Source organism: Eschrichtius robustus, chromosome 6, assembly GCF_028021215.1.
Source record: "Eschrichtius robustus isolate mEscRob2 chromosome 6, mEscRob2.pri, whole genome shotgun sequence".
Lineage (NCBI taxonomy): Eukaryota > Metazoa > Chordata > Mammalia > Artiodactyla > Eschrichtiidae > Eschrichtius > Eschrichtius robustus.
The window spans coordinates 70404004-70428686 of NC_090829.1; the positions used below are offsets into that span (position 1 = coordinate 70404004).

Consider the following 24683-nt stretch of genomic DNA (forward strand, 5'->3'; position numbering starts at 1 on the left):
GTTCCTAGCATAAAAAATTCAGGAAATTTTTCTCAAAGAAGGACTTCAGCTATGAAAATTATTCACTTTATAAAGGGAGAGAATCATGTATTACTGTCAACATATTTGTTATTCATTTACAACTGTTTAAAACAGCTATATCTAGTATCACCTTAGTATTACAATGCATTTTCGTAAAAGAAATAACAGGTATTCAATTACATGCATGTGTTACTGCTATTTTCAGCACAGTGACAGACAGTATAGGATATTTGATAAACTGATCACTTAAGATAATCACAGAAGCTATTTAGGAAACATACAGAGGATAACTGCATTAAATGTGATACTGGACTAGCAATAATCTGTAATTTATCTTTGAACTCAAACTATCTGATTCCACCACAGGCAAAAGCCAAGAATCTTGAGCTAACTGTGTAAACATTAAAAGATTGAGTTGGAAGATATTAAATGTTTACATTTAAATATGGACTTAAACTTCTCTAACAGTTTGCACTATGAAAAGCTTAACAATTCAGTCAAAAGAAGTTATAACAAGTAAACAAGTGAATACTTTCTAATGATTTGGTTTCGATTGAATAATTTCTTATGACTTGGTTTCAACAATATACCTAATATTTGGAATATTAAGTAACATTACACAATTTTTGCTAACATTCTACTGTAATGTATATCAGGCCACAGCCTAGGACAGAAGAGAAGTATTAATGTGAAGTGTAAGACAAACTTAAACTCAGGAGGCACACTGAGAAGGGAATGAATTTTGATTCCACCACTTACCAACTGTAAGACCTTGGAAAAAATTCTTTATTTGGAGATGCCTTGGTTTCCTCATCTGAGAAATGGAAGTTAATAAACTTCCATACCAGGTTATAGTAAGGATTAACGGAAATACTTCAAATAGAGCATTTATCAACCTGCTGGGCACATTGTGTGTGACTTCAATAGAGGGTTGCTGTTACTGTTAAAGTAATAGAAAAATTGAAATTATTATGAACACTGTGAACTTTTCCACTTACAATATTTCCAGAAAAAGCCAATAAGTAGGTCTAGGAGTGAGGTATACATATTAAAATTAGGATCAGAGGAGAGAAAATGTTTCTGAATTTTACTATATTAGGTGCTTTCTGAGTAAGTTGATTTACAGGGGGAAAAATGATTATGGTATCCAGGAAAGCTGGAATTATCAATGCACTAAAGTCATAATGTTGATGTGTATATTGTAGCATACATTTTTACAATGAATTAAACTCACATTTAATGTGATTAAAAAAAACACTTGGATTCAAGTGAAATTCTGTCTTACATATCAAATATAGGCACAACTTGACTTCCCACCATTATTTCTGTTTTTTTTTTTATTGCAACATCTGATGAATCATCAAAGGCAAATCTAATTTAGTTGTTTAAAAGCAATCATTAAAAATTTTATTTGCCAAGGACAATGTTATATTATTTCTCATTTCTGACTCCCAGATAGTTTTTAACATAAAGAGAGAAATCTGTTACATTTAATCTAAACACACCCAAGCACATATATTTTTTCCTAGAGAGGTGTGTATTAAACCTATGGAACCTCTCTAGTGGCCATTAATGTTCTTCCTAAGGTTATAGGGCATCTAATGAGTACATCCACCTGGCAGACTAGTTTGTTATTCTACAAGGAGGTAAAACAGCCCATTTAATGAGATTTATAGACCTTTCTGACTGGAGTTCTGGTTGAGAGAGAAATTGCATGTCACTGTTATGGCTTGTCTGGTTGTGCTATGCCAGATGATGAATTCATTGTCATAAATATTCAAGTTCAGGCCAGAGAATAGTGAACCCAGTTAGCTGGTCCTTGTACTGTCTTCTATCATAATGGTATCCAACTAACTACAGTGAGGCAGAGTCTTACTTTCCATGCGACTGAGTCTTTCCTTTGGTTTTCAGCTTTTGATTTATAAATTTAGGTAATTTTATAAGAGTTAAATAATTGAAACTTTCAACAATCTAACCAAATATACATTGTTCGTTTTTTTCTTTTAAAGAGAGATTATATGTAAGGAGGAGAAAGCCTTTGATATTTTTGCAGTAATTTATCCTCACTGATTTCTACGCTCTATTCAAATTTCACATTGCATTTACTCACATACACACACACAAACCTATAGCTGACAGACTTGTTAATATATATTTTGTAAAGAAACTAGGATATGTATACATATTCATGTTTCTTTACTTTAAAAATGATGCATACTAATTTGAGTTTTGAGTAATTTTGTTTAAATCCTTATCCCATGTTATCCTAGGGTTTTGATTTTTAAAGTTTTCTTCTCAGTAAATGGCTTTCTCCATATTCTTTGCATCAGACCCATTTTGGCTTCCACCTTTGGTGCAATGATAATTACATGTAGTTCATCTATATCATGTAGAAATTGTTGGTGCTGATTTTGCCGGTTGGTTGGGTTAACCAAATGTTCTACTCACCTGACTAGGGAATTTTTTCACAATTAAGCAAGAATATACTACCTTGTAAGCAGTCTTCCTTAGAACAGTGTCTTAGTAGTCACAGTAAACACTAGCTTTTTCCACATTTCATAGTAAGAACTACAAAGTTACACTTTACACAAAATAAGATGGGCTAATTCTAAGCTATGGTAAATGTTCTATTTTTAAACTTGGTCTTGACTTCTAAGAGGGCTTGTCACTGTAATAAGTGTTTAAAAATTGAACTCCTGAATTCTAGTCTTTAAGCTATCCTGTGATTTAGGACCAATGAAGCTTCCGTATTTCTAAAACAGTGGTAAAATAAAAGCAAAAAGAACAGACACACTATAGATTAACTGTGTGAAAAGGTATTTTTTGGAACCAGGGAATTTTACATGAGAAAAAATACCTGATCATAAATATAATGAAAAAAGTAAAAATGGCAGTTAGCATCATTGATTTAGTAATCATTAATGTTTATAGTGGAAATGCATTTAAACCATAAGCAGTTTGGAGTTGATTCATTAAAAGAAAAAAAAAGGTCTGGAAAACATAAATATTGACAACCTTAGTCTTTTTCTCTAACTCTTAGTCTTTTGCTCTAATTATTTTGTTGTAATCCATATGAAGATTCAAATTATTTTGACGTATTTGTTATATACCTTTAAAGAAAGTATTAAAACATTCGTATAGCTCAAGAGTAAAATAGCAGAAACTGGCACATTGCTGGCTGGAAGTTACTCTAGCAAAGATATATGAAATAAATCCTTGTTCCAAATAAGGAGAAAAAGAGCAGTGAACAAGAAAAACTAAGAAAATCTCATATCTCTAAATTAATTGAATATTGTATGCTGTCATCAACACTTAGTGACTCAAGAAATGTCCACATCACTTACGAATCAGATTTTATCATAGGTATGTGTAATGTGTGTGTATGTCTATGTGTGTTTGCATGCATATTTACCCCCCTCATCAGCAATGCCATCAGTATTACTTATGTAACTGCAGTTACTTGGCTGAATACATTCTAATAAAGGATACAAAATCATTCTCTCAAGATTCCAAGCAAATTACTTTGTTGCATTTAAGATCCAACCAGACTGGCTTTTCTTGTGTCAATTCATTACACCCAAGGGCAATTCCTCTATTTAGTCCCTTTTTCAAGGTCATGGACTTGAGCTTGATTAATATGACTACCGAACAGAATCAGAAGAGAAAAATATCGGCCTAGCATCAGAGAAGAAATTGAAAAGGGGAAATCTTTACAATGAAAATATTGCATAATAAGCTAACAATTGCATTGTATTTTTTTTTTTTTTTATCATTTTGGGTGATGAATAAGAACTGTAGTGAAAATAGATGTTGAGGCTATGGCTGAATGGCTTTAAAGCAACTTACTTTTTATATGTAAAATGCAGTTGCCAACATGTCCATAGAATAGAAAGAGGAAAAAACAAAGAATTGAGTGAGGTAAACACAATCATGTTATTACAAAACCACGAGTAATCAGATTGGAACAAGGAAATTCTAAGTGCATGGGTAAAATGTAGTAAGTCCCTGACATACGACATATGAATACGCACATTCTATGGATGAGAGGTAAAAAAAAATTCAAGGAAATATTTATAAATGGAGGGGGGATGGTTTATACTTTCTTCTCTAAGGAAATCTGTAAATTGAGAGTAGCTTAAAAATATTTCCGCAAAGGAAAAACACAATAAATATTCTTTCTTTCCATATAGGATATAAGAAATATATGGATCTTCCTTTGTCACAAAGTAATGAAAACAATTTAACTTTAGGTAATGGTTAAAGAGAAAGCTTGTCTAAGCATATGATAAAGCAATGAAAATAACCGAGGTGTTGGATTTCACGATCAAGCCAGGGATTCAAACCTAGGACTTTGGGTCCAATGCCAGAATTCTTAATCATTAGCCCATCTTGTAGGAGAGATTGTGTGTGATACTCCCTTAGTTTTGTCTCTAATGCTTAACTGCCTTCATTGTGAATTTTTTTCTTCCTCAGACAGACATTGCAGTAAAATATATAGACTTAGCATAAGTTTATTATACAACCAGTAACCTATTCCAGGTTAATTTACTCTTTGATTTTTTTCCCTTCCCCACCCCAATCTTTCATTTCTTGAAATATCTTCATGCTAATGATCAGTAACCAATTGCCAAATCCAAATCATCATGCCAAGATGTTCCCATGCATACCAAGTTAGTCTTTTCCTTTGGCAAGTACCAAACCAAATGCGTTGCCAAACTACAAGATGCCTTATCAGGGTAGTTTGATCAATACTATCAGAGGCAAATTCTTCTATACTGAACATATCTGGATTTCCCAATTAGGTTGTGTGCCCATGAAGACAACCATGTTTTATACATCTTTGATCTCCCACAAAAGTCTTTATGTCTAATTATTAGTGCCAAGTCAATGGTTAAGAAACCACAACAAATGGAATTCTCTCCATTCTCAACTTGTTTAAATATGTAACATATTTGACTGGGATTCTTCCTGCCTCAGATTTAATTGAGAAACACACACAGTGGCTGTCAGAATGCATTCTGTGTATTACACAAATCTCCATATGCAGAATTTACATAGGTTATGAAAGGGAACATATTCTATTACTCTTGGACCCCCTTAGGTACAACAAGATTTAAACAGAGGTCCGAGGGTCAGAAGTAGGATTTTGGAGAAAACTGGTTATCAGGTTTTTCCAGAGAAAGCCGCTGCTGTGCTGTAAGTCCTCTTTTCCCCACCCATATAGAGGAAGGGTTGAGGAGTGCTACTTCTCAGCAGTGGAAAGACACAGAGGACTGGGGACTGACTCACATCTAAGAAAGTTAAATTTTACTAAGATCTAAGCTGTGCCAAAGAGAGAGACAGAGAGAAAGAAGAGAAGAGAAAGGGAAGGTAATGGAAGGGAAGGGAAGGGAAGGGAAGGGAAGAGAAGGGAAGGGGAGGGGAGGGGAGGGGAGGAGTCATCTTGTATAGGCTAAACTGGAGTGCAAGGAGAGAGGCTTTTCACCACAAAGAGGTTGAACTTGCATCACAGGGTACACAGGAGCTGAGGGAAGATCTACAAAGGAACCACCTGCAATAGAGATGCCATTTAAGGGAACGGCAGGGGAAAGCATCTGTCAGGGAATACTTAACGATCTCGTGAAAGCAGTCATGAAAGAAAAAGACAGCTTTTATATTAGCCTGGTCTATTCAAAGACCTCAACTTTTAACATCTGCCAAGGCCCAGGGTTTACGAAGAAGCTGAGACAAACGAGACCTGTACTGTATGTTTACAGCTCCCCCCCACTCCCCAAAACACCTTGACCCCGGTGGAGCTAACATAGCGGCTAGATAGTAAGCGATAGTAAGAGACTCTAAGAAGGAAGGGTTTAACTGTTGATAAATCGAGTTCAAAGTGTGGGTTAATCCCTTGGACTATATTCTAATTACTGACCTACGGTGTTTTTGACTTAGCGTGTCTGTAGGGCTGTAGAGATGCCATGGGCCTGCTGGAGGTTACATCTAGGAATAGATTAAAATTATTCCTCACTGAATAAAATGTAAAGGGGGCAGTGGGAGAAAGAAAAAAATCTCTTTTGTTTACATCATGTTTTTAACACACTCCTTACAAATAGATTAGGCTTTAAATTAGTAAAATGAATTCTTCCTACCTACAGTAATTTTATGTAGAGTCATATTATAGAAAACTCAGTAAGTCATTTCTCCTCCAGCCTGTGGGAAAATCTGAATTATTTGTCCTTTACAGAAAAACAGATGTGTAAAAAAGAAAACAGTAGCAGTGGCCCTGGAAATTCTGCCTTATGGCCTGTTTTTCTGAGAAGGTGACTAGCTGATTTTATTAGGGAGGGGGTCGAATGCCAAAGACAACCTAGGTTGCCACCTTAATATCTGAAGAATTAGAAAATATATTCAGAAAACAGCTTGAAACCTAAGGCATGCCAAGAGGAATAGAAAGAACAGGCTCCCAAAGAGGCTCTTAAACAGTGTCGTTAAAATTCACACTCATTTGCTTAACATTAAAACCCAGCAATTAGCTAACAAACCTTGGTGACAGACTGCTATTAATTTTGTGCTGACTCCATACATGCAAATTAAACCATTACCAGTTCCCCACGTGCTGCCTCTGACATTTGTTTTGTACAAGTAAGCCAGCAGTGGGAGGCATAAACTTTGCTCTTAATTCCCTTGGCAAGTGAGCTGCTAATCACTTTGTTAATTTCTTGAAAGAGATTCAAAAACTATTTTTTGAAGACAAAAATAAGTGATCAACACAATGACTTCAATTGAACATGTCTTAAGCACTAAAAGTTATACTATTACAAAAAGTTTTCACAAAAGTATTTAGATCTGGCTGGAGGTACTTAGATAATTTTATATAATTAGAGTCTATAATCAGATACTATAAAATAACATAAAATGACATTTATTTTCTGAGGAATAATCAAAGTCTTGTTTATTATAATTTATTAACCTCATTAAATCCTAAAAGTACATTAGACAGTAATACCACTTGCTTTTGACCATGTCAAAAACTAAAACAGAGAAATAGCTGGTTATGTTTAAATAAGGTAATACATTGGAAGAAAAGATCTTGTAATATATTTAGAGAACTTTCTCATCAATGACCAAGAGAAATTTATAAATTTTCCACAAAAATCCCATGATTTTCTACTCATCTGTAGGCTCAAAGTTTCCAACGGAAGGCTAAGTGTTCCAAACACCCAGTCTGGAAGTACTTAAACTATCCTCTTAATCATTGTTTCCACTGAACTTCAGGGACTTGATCACATGGACCTGATATATAAAATGGGCAAAGTGTTATCTATTCTTCTGTATGGTCTTGAAATGCCTGATCTATAACAGTTGTTCTGCCCATATCCTTCTTCCATTCCTTCTCTACTTTCCCATAAAGAAACTGTCCCGGTGTGACATGGTATGTTAGGGTTCTTTACCTTTACTATGGCATCCGTCACACTGCCTGCTTCAAAAGTCACTGCTCTGAAATACTAGGTGGCAACCATTCATTCCACTCACATTTTTCAAGAAGTTTTAGTCAAGCACTGTTCTAGGTACTCTAGACACACCCATCAACAAACTAGATTAAAATTCCTAAGACCTACATCCCCCACCCCATACACACATACATCCTTTACAGAAAAGAAATAAAAAAGGACTTTAGACTTCAAGAATTTTCAAAACCTGGAAAGTGTCTCAACCCAAAAGGCATAACATCTCAAAGTTCAGCAAAAAGTCAAACATTTTACTCCTCTTGTAATGCTTTGCACTTTAAATTATGGTCATTCACATCAGCCCTTCACTCCTCTTTAAGCTACTTAAGTGTAAGATTTGTATTTTTTTACTCTGTACATTCCCTGCAAGCCTGGCAAAAGAGAGAGCATGTAATAGGTGTTCAATAAATGTAGGATTGAATTAAGCAATGTGACCGTAAGAATGGTAATTTTTTGACAGGTAAAGTATGAGATCATTTTGAGTATCTAATGAAGCCAAAGATAATTACATCATAGACAGTAGTTTAGTCAAGGCATTCATAGATAAAGTTTCCTAACAAATTCAGACCTTAATTTAGATCTTTCTTATTGAAAATGTGATGCTTCGATCAGCAATGTTGGCCCCATCGATGTCCCACCCCAGACCTACAGAAGGGTCAGTTTGACTTTTTACAAGACCCCTAAGTGGCTTAGATGAACATTAAAATTTGAGAAGTGCTGATTTATATCACTGTATTTTAACCAAAACTACATGTTAAAGTATTCTGGTGTTGCTTTAAAAAAATAAGAAAAAAAAAAAAGGAAAAAGAGAAAAAAGAAAACCTATGTCTGGGCCATACTCCAAACCAATTAAATATGCATATGAGTCCAGGGATGACCTTTCTTTTTACTTGTAACTCTCTATGGAATTCTCAGATACAAACAAGTTAAGAAGCACTGATTTAAACAATATATTGGCTCTGCCATGGAATTCTCTGAATTGAAGAAAAACAAATTGAGTTTAAAATTCAAATCAGAAGCAATAAATTTCTGATATATATAAATTCATATATAAAAGATATGATATATAAAAATTCAAGTAAGACTTTGCTCAGCAGTCTATTGATTTTAGGGTCTAATGGAGAAACATATGAATCTATTAGCAATAATCGCGCCTCGGATAAACCTCATTGGCTACGATACTGCCACTGCACAAGGCTAAACATATGAATCTAAAGATGTCCTCTGTATCTCTTCTGCCATCTAACAAAGCATACTGTTCCAATCCTTCTTTGATACAAAACCATCTTAAGCTATAAGCCTCAATATGCACAGTGGAAATGGGCTTCAGAGCACAGCTCTGTAGAATTACAGCAAACTCTCCTTACTGAGACTAAAGAGGAGCTAACACTGTGTTATATTTCATCTTTAAAGACTGAAACACTCTTTTCTCTTGGGGAAAATCAAAGGAATCAATCCTTCCATCATGTAAACTAATATCTCATTGTGAGTTACGCTTTTGCTAAGAATTTGGCATAAGATATTCAGGTTTGTTTTCATAAATCATCATAACTATATACCATAATCAGAAATCTGAAGAATAAATAAATGTTCTTCTAGCACACAGTAACTACACTGATCTAACAGTTTGTGTTCATTCACCCCATCAATAAAATGTTTTTCAAGGATGCTTTTTCTTAAAAGCCATAGAATACAATTGGCTGGGTACATCATATTTTTTGACAAGTTTTGTCAGAACAAAGATAGGAAATGATTGGTTCACATTCAGTGAAATCCAAAAGGAACTAAAAGGAAAAACTTGTATTCACAATAAACATAGCAGGGAACTGGAATACTTGAATTCTATTTTTAATTGTCATGGATAAAAAGCAAAACAAAAATTCTTAAAAGAGGGTAGTTAAAATAATTCAAATGATTTGTTATCTCATTTAATCCATGCATCAACCCAAAGAAGGAGCTATTATTACTCCACTTTCCAGAGGTAGAATATGATGAAAAAGGAGGATAGATAAGTTGCCAAGGCAATTCTTTACACTATATTAAGTGGAATCTTCATAATTATAGAGCCTTTGACACCAGACATCTTATATGAAAAGCTCTAATATACTAGTGGTCATTAAGACTCTACTTTTAGACCAACAAGGATAGAATTCCAGAAGTCCAATCTGAGGAACTTACAGCAAAATGTCTAATAAAGCTTAAAATGTCCCTGGGATCCACTTTCTGATGCCAACAGCTTTGCCTTTGTCTCTATAAGAGTACTGGTCGGCTTCAAAGATATTCAGGTGTACTGGATCTTGCTAAGTATATTCAAGTATATTGGATTTCATCAGTGCTCTCTAGGAATATCATCAGACTTACATCTAACTTCAGGGCATTTTTTTCATATTTTTCAATCAAAAGGAGACCACCAAAGATAACTCAATAGTTCTTAAAGGAGATAACACAAAAAAGCTCTTGCTCTTTTAAGATGGACAAACAAGATGACTTAAGGTAGAGCATATCTTTGCTCACTTCGAGAGCAGGCCTGGACATATTTCTTGGTTCAATAACAGAATCAAAGCCTCATCTCAGCTGATTTCTTGACCTGTTATTTTTCAACAGATGCATCTGTATAAAGTGTAGTAGTGACCAAAATTATATGCCTCAGCGTTGGAGTACAGACCCACTGGCCACTCAAGTTGCAGAGTCCAGAATTGCTGGCAGTGTCATTTATGGAGACTAGGAGTCAAATGGAGGACCCAGGAGCTGTGTGCTGTACCCAGGAGCAGGGTGTTTCATCTTCCATTAATTATTTTCCATGATAAGTATTTATTAAGCTCCTGTTATGAGCCATCAGAGGTCAGCAAACTATGTCCTGCAGGACAAACCCAACCCACCACCTGATGCTGTAGAGCCATGAACAAAGAATGGCTTTAACACTTTTAAAGGTTATGCAAAATCAAAAAAAGAATATTTCATGAGATGTGAAAATTACATAAAATTCCATTTTCAGTGTCCATAAATAGTGTTATTGGAACACAACCGTGTCAGTTCATTTATGTATGGTCTATAGTTGCTTTTCGAGTTACAGTGGCAGAGGTGAGTAAGTGTGACAGAGATTGTGTAAATGTGAAAAGTCTAAGGTATTTATTATCTGGCCCTTTAAGAAAAAGTTTGCCAACCACTGTGCTAGACATGATGATGAAGAAGAAAATTATGATCTTTCAGCTTAGCAAATATGGCAGTGGTTCTGCTGCCTGCACTCCCTTTTGGCCTGAAAGCAAAATGAACCTCTAAAGGCTTCCATTTCTTTCTCTGTATTGCTGGGACAAGAAAAGAACTTGGCTCATAGGAAAAAAATCCATTTAGCCCAGTGTCTTGCACACAGAAAGCACTCAGTAAATCAGTGTTTTTGTCAAGTTGGAAGTCCTAGCACCCTTTACCCTTCTCTACCTATCAAAATCCTATCTGTCTTTCAAAGTCATGATAAAATGCTTCCTTTACATGTAGTCTTCTATGACCTCTCAATTTAAGTTGCTCCCTCTGTGTTCCCATAGCATTCTGCTTACCAGTCTGTTATAGTATGATCCACAATCTTCCCTGTACTTTGGTTATTTTTAAGTCCCTCCTTAAAAGCAGGCATTATTTCTTATTAATTCTGTAACCCCCGTAACATCACGCATAGATAAGTCATTACATAGAGGAGACAGTCGATTAATATTGGTTGCACAAATGAAAAACTGAAATAATTCACAAGTGGACAAGCATGTGGAGGTGTCTAAATTGGTTTACTGTCCTCCCCAATAATAGACAACATATAAGCTGGGAGTCTTACAGGAGTGCAGGGAAAGGCTGTTGCCAACCAACATGAAATATTAGACTCTGTCAAGTATATAATCTTGCTATATATTCCTTACAAAGACATCAATTCCACTCTAAGCCTTATTGTCTAAATTATAAAATGTCAGGGCAATAGCAATTGTCAGAGTTAGTGCAAGAATTAAGAAGAAAAAAAGGTAACCAATAAGATTAATATGTCAATTAGAAACTTTGAAAACATTCCACTTTTTTCTGCTGCACACAATTAATCTTACTCCCTCCTATATTACAACCCAAGTGTTTTATTAACTGTTCTTCTTAAAAGTCAATTTGCTCTATTTTTAAATACCACACACAAACACATACAGATGCACACGCACATATGCACACACACACACATACACACACTTTTTTACAGCTAATAAAAGGGAAAAGAAACTCAGGGGAAAAGCAACAAATGTGCATTATATCTCAATAAAGCTGTTAATAAAGTTAAAAGCAAAAAAAACTGATTTTAAAAGAGGATTAAGTCTCTTCTCATTGGTTATTTGTTTCAAGAGGCCAGTGCCTTGAGGAATCAAACCTATGTCTCATGCTTATTTAAATTTTTGCTACCTGTAGGTTTTGATTATGTGAAACCTGAAAGATAGCTTTCTAAACAATGACAACAGATTTCCCAACAATGAAAAGTACAGATGTCACCAAAATGCAAAAGAAATTTAATTGAGCCTCGGTCCTTGAAGAGGTGACTTTGAGAAGGCATCACAGTTTACTCTGCTGATTTATGCACCTCAGATAGCTAAGTCTGACCACATTGCTGCATGGTAGCCACAGGAAAACCCTAAACATCATCCCAAAGATCTGAGACAGTTTTATGCCAAACACAAGGTGCAAGGTAGAGTTGAAGCCCCAGTGTAAAATTTCTATGCATTATGCTCTTCAATGACCATAAATTAGAGGCTTTTAAATGTTTGCATTACCTATCTTCAATCCAACTAAGAGTTTCCAACAATGTATTTCGAAGATTCACATTAGAAGGAGTCAACAAGATTATGAAACTATTATGCAATAGACTATCTATCTACCTGTCTATCTATCTATCTATCTATTTATCTATCTGTGATCTATGTAATCTATTTATCTATCATCTGTTTATCTATCTACCTATCTAGGACTACTGTCCAGTCTTCTCTTTTCCTGTAACATATCAATGTAGATGCTATAGTAGTAAATTTAGCTTGTAGACATTTAAGAATATTTAATAAAACTCACAAGAACCCTCTCCCCCCAACCTCGCCGAAACTGCTCATTTGCACATATTTAAACTTGCTGTAAAATTTCAGGGAGTTATGTATCAATCTAAAACCATTCATGGATTCCAAATTAAAAAAATATTTACAAAACTATTTTTAATCGTAAAATATAAATTTTACATTATTCAAATTCATTAAAATACCATTATAGATAATTTTGCACCAAAAATCACAAATTTCCACAATGCACCTTTAATAAATTTAACAGAAATCACATGTTTCTCCTTCTCAGTCATATAGTCTATATTTCATGAAGTGCTTCACCTCCTGCCTTCATCTGTAAATATTCTTTCCTTCTCTCTATGAGCAATTCTGCTCCTCCAAGGGATGGGTAGCTATAGGTTTTCAGATAAAAGCTTTTATGTTAAAACATGAATATGCTCAGACTAAACTACAAAGCTACAGTAATCAAGACAGTATGGTACTGGCACAAAAACAGAAATATAGATCAATGGAAAAGGATAGAAAGTCCAGAGATAAACCCATACACATATGGTCACCTTATCTTTTTTTGCTTTTTTTCTTTTTTGTTAACATTTTTTTTAAATTTTATTTTATTTATTTTTTTATACAGCAGGTTCTTATTAGTTATCTATTTTATACATATTGGTGTATATATGTCAATCCCAATCTCCCAATTCATCCCACCACTACCACCACCCCCGCCACCTTCCCCCCTTGGTGTCCATATGTTTGTTCTCTACATATGTGTCTCTATTTCTGCCCTGCAAACCGGTTCATCTGTACCATTTTTCTAGGTTCCACATATATGCATTAATACACAATATTTGTTTTTCCCTTTCTGACTTACTTCATTCTGTATGACAGTCTCTAGATCCATCCACATCTCTACAAATGATCCAATTTCGTTCCTTTTTATGGCTGAGTAATATTCCATTGTATATATGTACCACATCTTCTTTATCCATTCATCTGTCAATGGACACTTAAGTTGCTTCCATGTCCTGGCTATTGTAAACAGTGCTGCAATGAACATTGGGGTGCATGACTCTTTTTGAATTATGGTTTTCTCTGGGTATATGCCCAGTAGTGGGATTGCTGGATCATATGGTAATTCTATTTTTAGTTTTTTAAGGAACCTCCATACTGTTCTCCATACTGGCTGTATCAATTTACATTCTCACCAACAGTGCAAGAGGGTTCCCTTTTCTCCACACCCTCTCCAGCATTTGTTGTTTGTAGATTTTCTGATGATGCCCAATCTAACTGGTGTAAGGCGATACCTCATTGTAGTTTTGATTTGCATTTCTCTAATAATTAGTGATGTTGAGCAGCTTTTCATGTGCTTCTTGGCCATCTGTATGTCTTCTTTGGAGAAATGTCTATTTAGGTCTTCTGCCCATTTTTTGAGTGGGTTGTTTGTTTTTTTAATATTGAGCTGCATGAGCTGTTTTTATGTTTTGGACATTAATCCTTTGTCCGTTGATTCATTTGCAAATATTTTCTCCCATTCTGAGGGTTGTCTTTTTGTCTTGTTTGTGGTTTCCTTTGCTTGGCAAAGGCTTTTAAGTTTCATTATGTCCCATTTGTTTATTTTTGTTTTTATTTCCATTACTCTAGGAGGTAGATCAAAAAAGATCTTGCTGTGATTTATGTCATAGAGTGTTCTGCCTATGTTTTCCTCTAAGAGTTTTATAGTGTCTGGTCTTACATTTAGGTCTCTAATCCATTTTGAGTTGGTCAACTTATCTTTGATAAAGAAGGCAAGAATATACAATGGAGAAAAGACAGCTTCTTCAATAAGTGGTGCTGGGAAAACTGGACAGCTACATGTAAAAGAATGAAATTAGAACACTGCCTAACAAACACCATACACAAAAATAAACTCAAAATGGGTTAAAGACCTAAATGTAAGGCCAGACACTATAAAACTCTTAGAAGAAAACATAGGAAGAACACTCTTTGACATAAATCACAGCAAGATCCTTTTTGACCCACCTCCTAGAGAAATGGAAATAAAAACAAAAATAGAAATGGGACCTAATGAAACTTAAAAGCTTTTGCCAAGCAAAGGAAACCACAAACAAGATGAGAAGACAACCCTCAGAATGGGAGAAAATATTTGCAAATGAAGCAACTGACAAAGGATTAATCTCTAAAATATACAAGCAGCTCATGCAGCTCAGTATCAAAAAAGCAAACAACCCAATCCAAAAATGGGCAGAAGACCTAAATAGACATTTCTCCAAAGAAGATATACAGATTGCTAACAAACACATGAAAGGATGCTCAACATCACTAATCATTAGAGAAATGCAAATAAAACTACAATGAGGTATCACCTCACACCGGTCATAAAGGCCATCGTCAAAAAATCTACAAACAATAATCAATGTTGGAGAGGGTGTGGAGAAAAGGGAACCCTCTTGCACCGTTGGTGGGAACGCAAATTGACACAGCCACTATGGAGAACAGTATGGAGGTTCCTTAAAAAACTGAAAATAGAACTACCATATGACCCAGCAATCCCACTACTGGGAATATACCCTGAGTAAACCATAATTCAAAAAGAATCATGTACCACAGTGTTCACTGTAGCACTATTTACAATAGTCAGGACATGGAAGCAACCTAGGTGTCCATCGACAGTGAATGGATAAAGATGTGGCACATATATACAATGGAATATTACTCAGCCATAAAAAGAAATGAAATGGAGGTATTTGTAATGAGGTGGATGGAGTTAGAGTCTGTCATACAGAGTGAAGTAAGTCAGAAAGAGAAAAACAAATACCATATGCTAACACATATATATGGAATCTAAAAAAAAAAAAAAATTGGCTCTGATGAACCTAGGGGAAGGACAGGAATAAAGATGCAGACATAGAGAATGGACTTGAGGACATGGGGAGGGGGAAGGGTAAGCTGGGACAAAGTGAGAGAGTAGCATTGACATATATACACTACCAAATGTAAAAGAGCTAGCTAGTGGGAAGCAGCTGCATTCCACGGGGAGATCAGCTCAGTGCTTTGTGACCACCTAGAGGGGTGGGATAGGGAGGGTGGGAGGGAGACACAAGAGGGAGAGGATATGGGGATATATGTATACATATAGCTGATTCACTTTGTTATACAGCAGAAACTAACACAAAAATTGTAAAGCAATCATACTCCAATAAAGATGTTAAAAAAATGATTATAATTAAAAAACAAAAACATGAATACCCAACCCAACACAATAATATTAAAGCTCAGAAGTTGTTCCTAATATTTAACTTAATTTTTCCTGTGCCAGTTACACTTATTATCCTTGCCACTTTTGCATTATGAACGTATTACCCAGTCTACCGTTCTCTGACCTACATATTAGCAAATCCTGCTACTTGCAATTTTCCATGAAAGCCTCATTCTTCAAGCATCTACTCTCCCACTATCTGGGGCTCTCTGGTGCCTTTTACCAAACACTAAACCTAATATCAGACTTCTGGGAGTAGGTTTTCAACTGGGATAAGTAGCTAAATGGGATGGAGATTGTCTCTCTTTTGTAATATGTGAAAGACCTATTTTAATAAAGTTTGAACTTTGTACTCAAATGTTATACATTACTAAGTCATATTTTTAAATAGTAAATGCCATATATTAGAACATTAAAGGAAATTTTATTTTTTAATTGATTATTTATTTATTTATTTTTTATAATTAATTTTTATTGGAGTATAGTAGCTTTACAATGTTGTGTTAGTTTCTACTGTACAGCAAAGTGAATCAGCTATACGTATACATATATCCCCTCTTTTTTGGATTTCCTTCCCATTTAGGTCACCACAGAGCACTGAGTAGAGTTCCCTGAGCTACACAGTAGGTTCTCATTAGCTATCTATTTTACACATAGTATCAATAGTGTATATATGTCGATCCCAATTTCCCAATTCATCCCACCCACCCCTTCCCCTAAAGGAAATTTTAAAAATGTATCTCTTCCAAATTTCAACAATGTTAACTAATTTTATTTCTGTATATTCTCTTCCAGCTTTTTCCATGCACTCAGAGTGTTACTAGGTGTAATCAATGTGAATATACCCATTTGTTTGCTGATCTTATATAGAATGATGGTTAAGTGTGACCTCTAGAGACAGATTATCTGGCTTTGAATCCCAGACCCAGCAGTTACTAGCTCTGCAACCTTGTTCAGTTTCTTCATGTGTATAATATGGGGATAATAATAGTACCTATCTCATAGAATTATTGTGAAGATTCTATAAATGTACAATGCTTAAGTAGTGCTTGGCACATGGAAAGGACTTAATAAGCTATATTATATACGCTTACATAAACTAATAAGCCTAATTAGCTATACTTATTATGACTAGTTATCCATTTCCTCTATCTAACATTAGAATGGAAATAATTTTCTATAGTTACATAGTCTACCTAATTACATTTAATGGCTACAGAATGTTTCTTTACCTGTGTATAGCTGAATTTATTTAATAATTTGTATACCATTGGATAAATTGCTTCCATCTTTCACTACTATAGCTAATACTGAAAAGAATGTCTTCAGGTATATGGCTTTATTTTTCTTGTTTGAAATTATTTTATTAAGATAAATTTCTATGAGCTGAATAGATGAGTCAAAGAATTTGAACACTGTTACTGAGTCCTATGCGACAAAGAGAAACAACATTTGCTCAGGTTAGTGGCTAGGTGTTTCATTCATTTAGGTAGAACATTAAATATTGGTAACACTGCAGTTTTACTAAAAGAGAATAACTTTCACGGGGTTACAATTCCAGTTCTGTGCTCCATACCCTCCCACGTCCAAAGGTCAATGGAGTTAAGACCTGGTGTTCAGTAGAAAGCTTTCACAATGTAAAATTCAAGGCTCTTCTGCTCTGATGACCACAGAGCTCTTTCTCACAGAAATAAAGCTTTTCCTGATGGTCTTGGAACAATTTCCCACAGCTCACTGAAAAGGGAAAGCATTTTTCTTCCCTCCAAGGAGCCTGAGGCTGCGTGTAATATGGCACTTAATTTCCTGCATCTAAATTGGCAACTGTTAAATAAATTCATGAGCAAAGAATTAGACTTTTCATGAAATTCTCTGCTCATGTTATCTAATTATGTCAACATTTAATAAAATCCTCATTTTTCCTTTCTATCATTTGACAAAATGAGCTAAAGAAAAAAAAAGGAAAACAAATCCCTCAATCTAAATTATTATGAATCACAGCAGGACTCCTGAAGGGTCCTGGAAGAGAAATAAAGTGAGTGCATTACACGAGTCGATGAATTAATTCTGGATGAGTCAAATCCAAAAAGCTCATGAGAATCCATATGTATTACACTTTATACATCTTTCATACTTTCAGCAAAGATAAACTAAAATGACAAATATGTTTCCATACATATCTAACCTGCATATTTTTCCAGATTATAGACAGGACAATGCTAGGATGAAAATAAAAAAAAAAAAAACAAGAAAAATACCCACTAATTTAATGGAAAGAATAACGGGGAGAGACAATTGGAGTTGACAAGATGGTAGAATTCCACTAAAATCACCTCAGATTCAATTCAAATTGAATTGATTAATAGGTTTTTCTTGCCATTCTGAGTTTCTCAGCTGCATTATTGGCAGGCTGACTCATTCCATGCCATGGAGATGGTTCTTTAGAAAACTGGACCATGATCAATCAATTAGACATCACCACAAATCTTTCTCCAAGTATCATCTAAAAGTCATTAACTTTGGGCACAAAACATGATGGCCATTTTATGAGTAAGAGATCTATGAGTCTTTCTGGAATACCAAGGAAGAATGAGCCTCATGTTTGAAACTACAGGGCCTTCTTCATTTCAATGTATTTGCTGATCTCCGAAGATCTGCTGGCTTTATATGAATTTAGAGGTTCAAATTCTCTTCCAATTCTTTTATCCTGTGGTCTGTATCATTCACTCATTAACCATTTCCCGAGCCTACATCAACACCTGCATTGTTCAATGCTATAATCACTTTATTAACCAGATATATTGTGACGGATTCTCAATCCATTTGCTGGAAGTTCCAATAGCATGGCTGGAAAAGCCTGATTTGGCCCTGAGGTGCTGAATTAAAATTTCCATTAGAGTATCCCACCCTTATTTGAAATTCAGCCTATAAAACCTAACTTGCCATTCCCCATCTACCTCCCTGACCTAGCTTTCCCTATCACCATCCTCCGTCTTCCCTCTCTCTGCTAATGGCACCTCTAACATCCATCTCGGTTACTCCTAACTTTTCCCTCAGGTATCTACTCAAAGATTGCTACTCTGGGGAAGTCTTTCCCAACCCCCATCCCTAAATTAGACCAACCCACTCTCATTTATCAGGTTTTGGATGTACCAGAAACAAACGTGAAATTAATTTAACGCAGGAGTCGGAAAGAATTTCAGTGTGTCCCAAGGAGGAGACATAGAAGCCAGGGACATCAGTTTTGAGGGACTGTGGAAAGAATGACCCAAGGAGTCAGTTTTCCAGGCTATGGACCACTACTTGGTTTACTCCTACCCCTTAAATTGGCTTTATTTTTTTTTGGCCGCGCCGTGAGGCATGCGGGATTTTAGTTCCTCGACCAGGGATCAAACCCGTGCCCCCGGCACTGGAGTCTTAACCACTGGACCACCAGGGAAGTCCCTAAATTGGCTTTTAAAAATTGCTCCTCTGAGAATGATTCTGGTCTGGAATCTGACCTGGCCCTACTCATTTCTCTTCTCCTGGTCTAGGGTTTTCCAGGTGGACCGTAAAGAAAAGAGAATACCGGAAAGAGGAGAGAGAAGAATACTGACTTTCCTTTCAGTGATGTTATTAGGAATGACTAATAAAAATGCTGGCAAGTCCTGGAAAACTCGAAGTACTGCATAAAAAAAAGTTAATGGCCCAAGTTCCTTGGATCCATCTGAAAATGAAATAATCACCCAGGACAAATCCAAAATGGAAAAAAATAAACAAAAACAACAACAACAAAAAGTTTAATACAAACACAATTTACTCCAGGAATTTTCAATAACTTGCTTTTTTTTGTGGTATCTAAGCTTCACAAAGGCCTCATTTCTTCTCAAGGCTACCTTTGTACCCCTTTCAGACAGGAAAAGGGCAGCAGGGAGGTTATGTGTATCCATAATCTGAGTCTGTGCATTTGCTATGTCACAATGTAATCTATGAAATATTGCTGCATGATTACAGACATAGAAACTTGAATTTAATTATCAGAAAATTACAAACCACTCCACTAACTGGATATAAATCCTCAACGATGGAAAAGGGGACTCTATGTGTATATGATATGCTTGCTACTGGCTTAAGTGATCTTTCCCTATTTGAGTAAGATAAAGAAGAAATTACATACAGATGAGGCTAGATATTTATGGTGTATTTGTCACAAAGCCCCAAGTTGCTTGATTTTTTCCTGTGTGTCAGAGAAACTGCACACTGAAAGCGAGAGAGTTCTCCATCACTGGGAGTGGCCAAAAGAGTCCGACTAACCACAGCCATTGCAAACACACTCATGGATAAAACTGGAAGGTCCCTTCCTGGTTTGACGTCCTCTGACTTGTGATTTCCTGAACTTGACAAGGCATTACTTTCATACCCTATCTTACAGACAAACTGCTGTCCAGTGTATTTTAGGAGAAAAATAGCATCTATCTCAGTTACCCTCTCTTTTTCAAAACCCTCTTAGATGAGCAGAAAGCACTGATGAATAAATTTTAAGAACCAGTTTCTTTAGATTGGATTCAGGATAGGAAAAGAGTGGGTAAAGTTTACAGGGTCATGTTTCCCACAGATAGAAGAGCAAGCTAATTTTATCACTTTTGTGCACAGCAAAGAAGAATTCTCTCTGAATCTTTCTGAAAGGATTTTCTTTTTTCATAAGAGTATCAATCTCCTCTTCTAACAAAGGTACTGAACCACTCACACTGTTATCTAAATGAGTTAATGGGGAAAATCGATGCAAACATTTGCACTAGGCACTCTAAGTTTACAGACATGGCCACGGTTGAGAGACACTGCCATCCCTGACGTTAAAGAGTGCCAGTGGAACAGGGCAAATATGTACGGAACTCTATGACACAAGGAGTAAGAAGAAAACTTCACAAAATACTTACTGATTAAAAACAAACAAACGAATAAACAAAAAACACCAGGCTTCCCTTGGGCTAAAGGTGGTTCTCAACACAGAGGGATTTGGAGGCTCTCAGAGAGTCCATCCGGCATGCTGGACTCCACTTCGAGTTGAACCTCATCGGTAGCACATACTGCACTCAGATTTAAGCTCCTGGAGTTAAGCTGCATCTCCTCCCATTACTGGTTGTTTGTGGTCCATGCCTGTGTCTGGACGGCAAACACAAATACTCAAGGCAGTGAGTATTCTTTCTCAAGACTTTGCACACGGCCAGTCCCCAGCAAATGTTAACTGAATGAATGTACTTCTGACAGTCTGTCAGACTTTGAAAAATTTACTTCCACTTCTATAAAACTTTTTCTTTAAAAAATAGCTGGCACATAAACAAGACCAAAAGACAACCCTCAGAATGGGAGAAAATATTTGCAAATGAAGCAACTGAGAAAGGATTAATCTCCAAGATTTACAAGCCGCTCATGCAGCTCAATAACAAAAAAACAAACAACCCAATCCAAAAATGGGCAGAAGACCTAAATAGACATTTCTCCAAAGAAGATATACAGATTGCCAACAGACACATGAAAGAATGCTCAACATCATTAATCATTAGAGAAATGCAAATCAAAACTACAATGAGATATCATCTCACACCGGTCAGAATGGCCATCATCAAAAAATCTAGAAACAATAAATGCTGGAGAGGGTGTGGAGGAAAGGGAACACTCTTGCACTGTTGGTGGGAATGTAAATTGATACAGCCACTATGGAGAACAGTATGGAGGTTCCTTAAAAAACTACAAATAGAACTACCATACGACCCAGCAATCCCACTACTGGGCATATACCCTGAGAAAACCATAGTTCAAAAAGAGTCATGTACCAAAATGTTCATTGCAGCTCTATTTACAATAGCCAGGACATGAAAGCAACCTAAATGTCCATCGACAGATGAATGGATAAAGAAGATGTGGCACATATATACAATGGAATATTACTCAGCCATAAAAAGAAATGAAATGGAGGTATTTGTAATGAGGTGGATGGAGTTAGAGTCTGTCATACAGAGTGAAGTAAGTCAGAAAGAGAAAAACAAATACAGTATGCTAACACATATATATGGAATCTAAGGGGAAAAAAAAAAAAAGGCCATGAAGAACCTAGTGGCAAGATGGGAATAAAGACACAGACCTACTAGAGAAGGGACTTGAGGATATGGGGAGGGGGAGGGGTGAGATGTGACAGGGTGAGAGAGTGTCATGGACATATATACACTACCAAATGTAAAATAGATAGCTAGTGGGAAGCAGCCGCATAGCACAGGGAGATCAGCTCGGTGCTTTGTGACCACCTAGAGGGGTGGGATGGGGAGGGTGGGAGGGAGGGAGATGCAAGAGGGAAGAGATATGGGAACATATGTATATGTATAACTGATTCACTTTGTTATAAAGCAGAAACTGGCACACCATTGTAAGGCAATTATACTTCAATAAAGATGTTTAAAAAAAAAATAGCTGGCAAAAATAATAGATGAAGGGATTCAATCTCTGAGTACAGCCTTGAGACAGCAAGCTGGGAGATTGGTTTATGTGCTTCCTGCCTATGCCCTTCCCGCTCAGCAGCTTGATTCAAGGATTTGAGTCTTCAGGATGTCAAGTAAGTGATTAAAAAAAGTAAAACTGGAAACATTGAAAAATACCTGTCGTCAGCATCATATTGATTGATCACCATTAGCCAGATAATTATACAGGCTGAGGAAGACTGTTACAAACATGAAACCTAAAATAGATGCCTCAAGGTTAACACATCCTAATTACCTTTTGTGACATCATATAAATACTTCTCTATTTTTGAAGGTAAGTCTGGAAAAGATAGGAGAAAATGAAGTTAATGAGGATAATTTCCTATATCCATAGAGATAAAGAAATTATCAGATAAATCATCCCCATACAATTTTACCTATCTAGGCAGAACAGGGTACAAATTCCTCAGTACAACAATAACATATTATTCCAGTAAGCATCCTTACCAAAATAGAGTGAGGAATTCAGTGACAATTATATACATAAATAAAATGTGTACAGTAAACTATACCAAAAATAAATGACTTGGTAAAACTCATAAAATACTTCATATTTGCCAACTGTTTATATACTTCACAATTTTTCAGAGTGTAGCTATTAACTCACTTCAGAGAAGCTATTTAGCAATAAAAATTGGAAAATGCTTACCCTGGTGGCAAACCATAAAAAAAATTGTTGGTAGCTAAGAGAGTTAGTGTTTAAGAACTCGCTCTGATGAGAGACAGAGACAGAGACGGAGACAGACAAACAAAGCGGGGGCAGGGGAAAGAGAGACTGAGGATGGAAAAGAGACAGAAAAAGAGCTGTCTTCCACTAACAACTGGTAATCTAATTGTCTGGCTTTTCTGAAGTCAAGGCCAATAATACGTAAATACTTTAAGTAAATATAAGCATTTGCTCAAATTGGCATGACTGACTTCCAATTAGGGATATACCGGGGACACAGTGTGACCCTAAAGAAATAAAGGTGCTTAAAACAGGCCATTTCCAAATAAACTTTGTTCCCTTATATTAGTCACCATAGAAGGCTTCACATTCTTTTTTCCAACAGGGCCATCAGTACGAAGTCCACAGTTGAGATATTTTTTTAAAAGACGCTTGAATGGCCCAGGGAACGATCCTTTGATTATTCTTAATGGGAACATACATCCTTAAAAAGTGAAAATCCATCTGTTGAATAACATGGCAATGAAGCTGAGTATTACTGTTTTAGAGGAAAGATGATTAGTATCTTATTTCCTTTGTTCAGTACCTGACACCAGAATTTTCATAGGGTGCAGGCATTATCGTATAGATATCTAAAAGAGAAAGTTGGAATATATCTGCCTGTAGGAACTGGAAAAGGCTTCTAAAGGAGATGCTTTCTGGGATCTTGACAGATTGATAGAAACAATACAGGAAAATGCAATAGAAAAAGAATGAAGAGTTTGCTCAATGGTCAGATACACGGTCAGATACCCTTAAGTAAAATTTAAGTAAAGCTTAGGGTGAGAAGAACAACTAGAAATGTACTTTAGGGACAAAATGTGGAAAGATACGAATGTCAGGCTATTTCTTGTTCTCTGGGAAATCACTAAAAGTTATAGATCATGAAATTGGCTTGATCATATTTTCCAGGTAATTCCACATCCCAAAGTCCTAGCAAAAGATGTCTCCTTACTGTGACCCTGTTGGGTTGGATTGGAATCCCCGTTTCCCTGGAATCTGAAACTAATAGAAATTTTATTGTCAAGAGCTTCTTGTACACAACAAATCACTGTATATAAACCCAGCACCTACTTAGGAGAGATGCAACAACAGTTACTTACTTTTCTAGATTATAAAAGTTAAAAGCAATTCATTAAGAATGGATTTCAAAGAGGCTCACATATGTAGTGTTCAAAATCAAAAACCTCAAAACCACCCAAATGCCCACTGACAGGAGAACTGATTCACCAGCTCTGGTAACTCTAGGGACTGTGGTCCTTATATAAGTACAGAAAGTCTCCCTCCCCTGACAATAGCACACCTCTCAGAGGAAAGGTGAGGGGAAAATAAATGGACCTCAGGCCCACACACAATGAGATGAAGTCTAGAAATCTAGTGCCAAGTAACAATCCTGTTTAAACTGCCATCCAAAGCAAATCACAATGTTCTGAATGGAGTCTGACACGGTTTCAGGGTGTGGATCCATTAAATTTTGTTCTGGTTGTTACATATTTTTAAATTTTTCTATTTTTCTCACAAACTCACAGAAAACCAAAACGCCTTATGGGAAAGTGATCCTTATTTTAATGCTCTCGTTCCATTGATACAATGGTTCACTGCTTTCGTATCAGAGAATAGATTGTTTCTAAGTGAAAGTGTTGCCTC

General features: G+C 36.0%; 1 protein-coding gene and 1 pseudogene across 2 annotated transcripts in view; both read right to left on the reverse strand.

Annotated features, from left to right (window-relative positions):
- The window catches only part of FGF12 (fibroblast growth factor 12), a 365123-nt gene that overhangs the window by 102435 nt on the left and 238005 nt on the right, over nt 1-24683 (reverse strand). The gene's annotated exons all lie outside the window — the stretch shown is intronic.
- On the reverse strand, nt 8556-8710 carry LOC137766887 (U4 spliceosomal RNA; annotated as a pseudogene).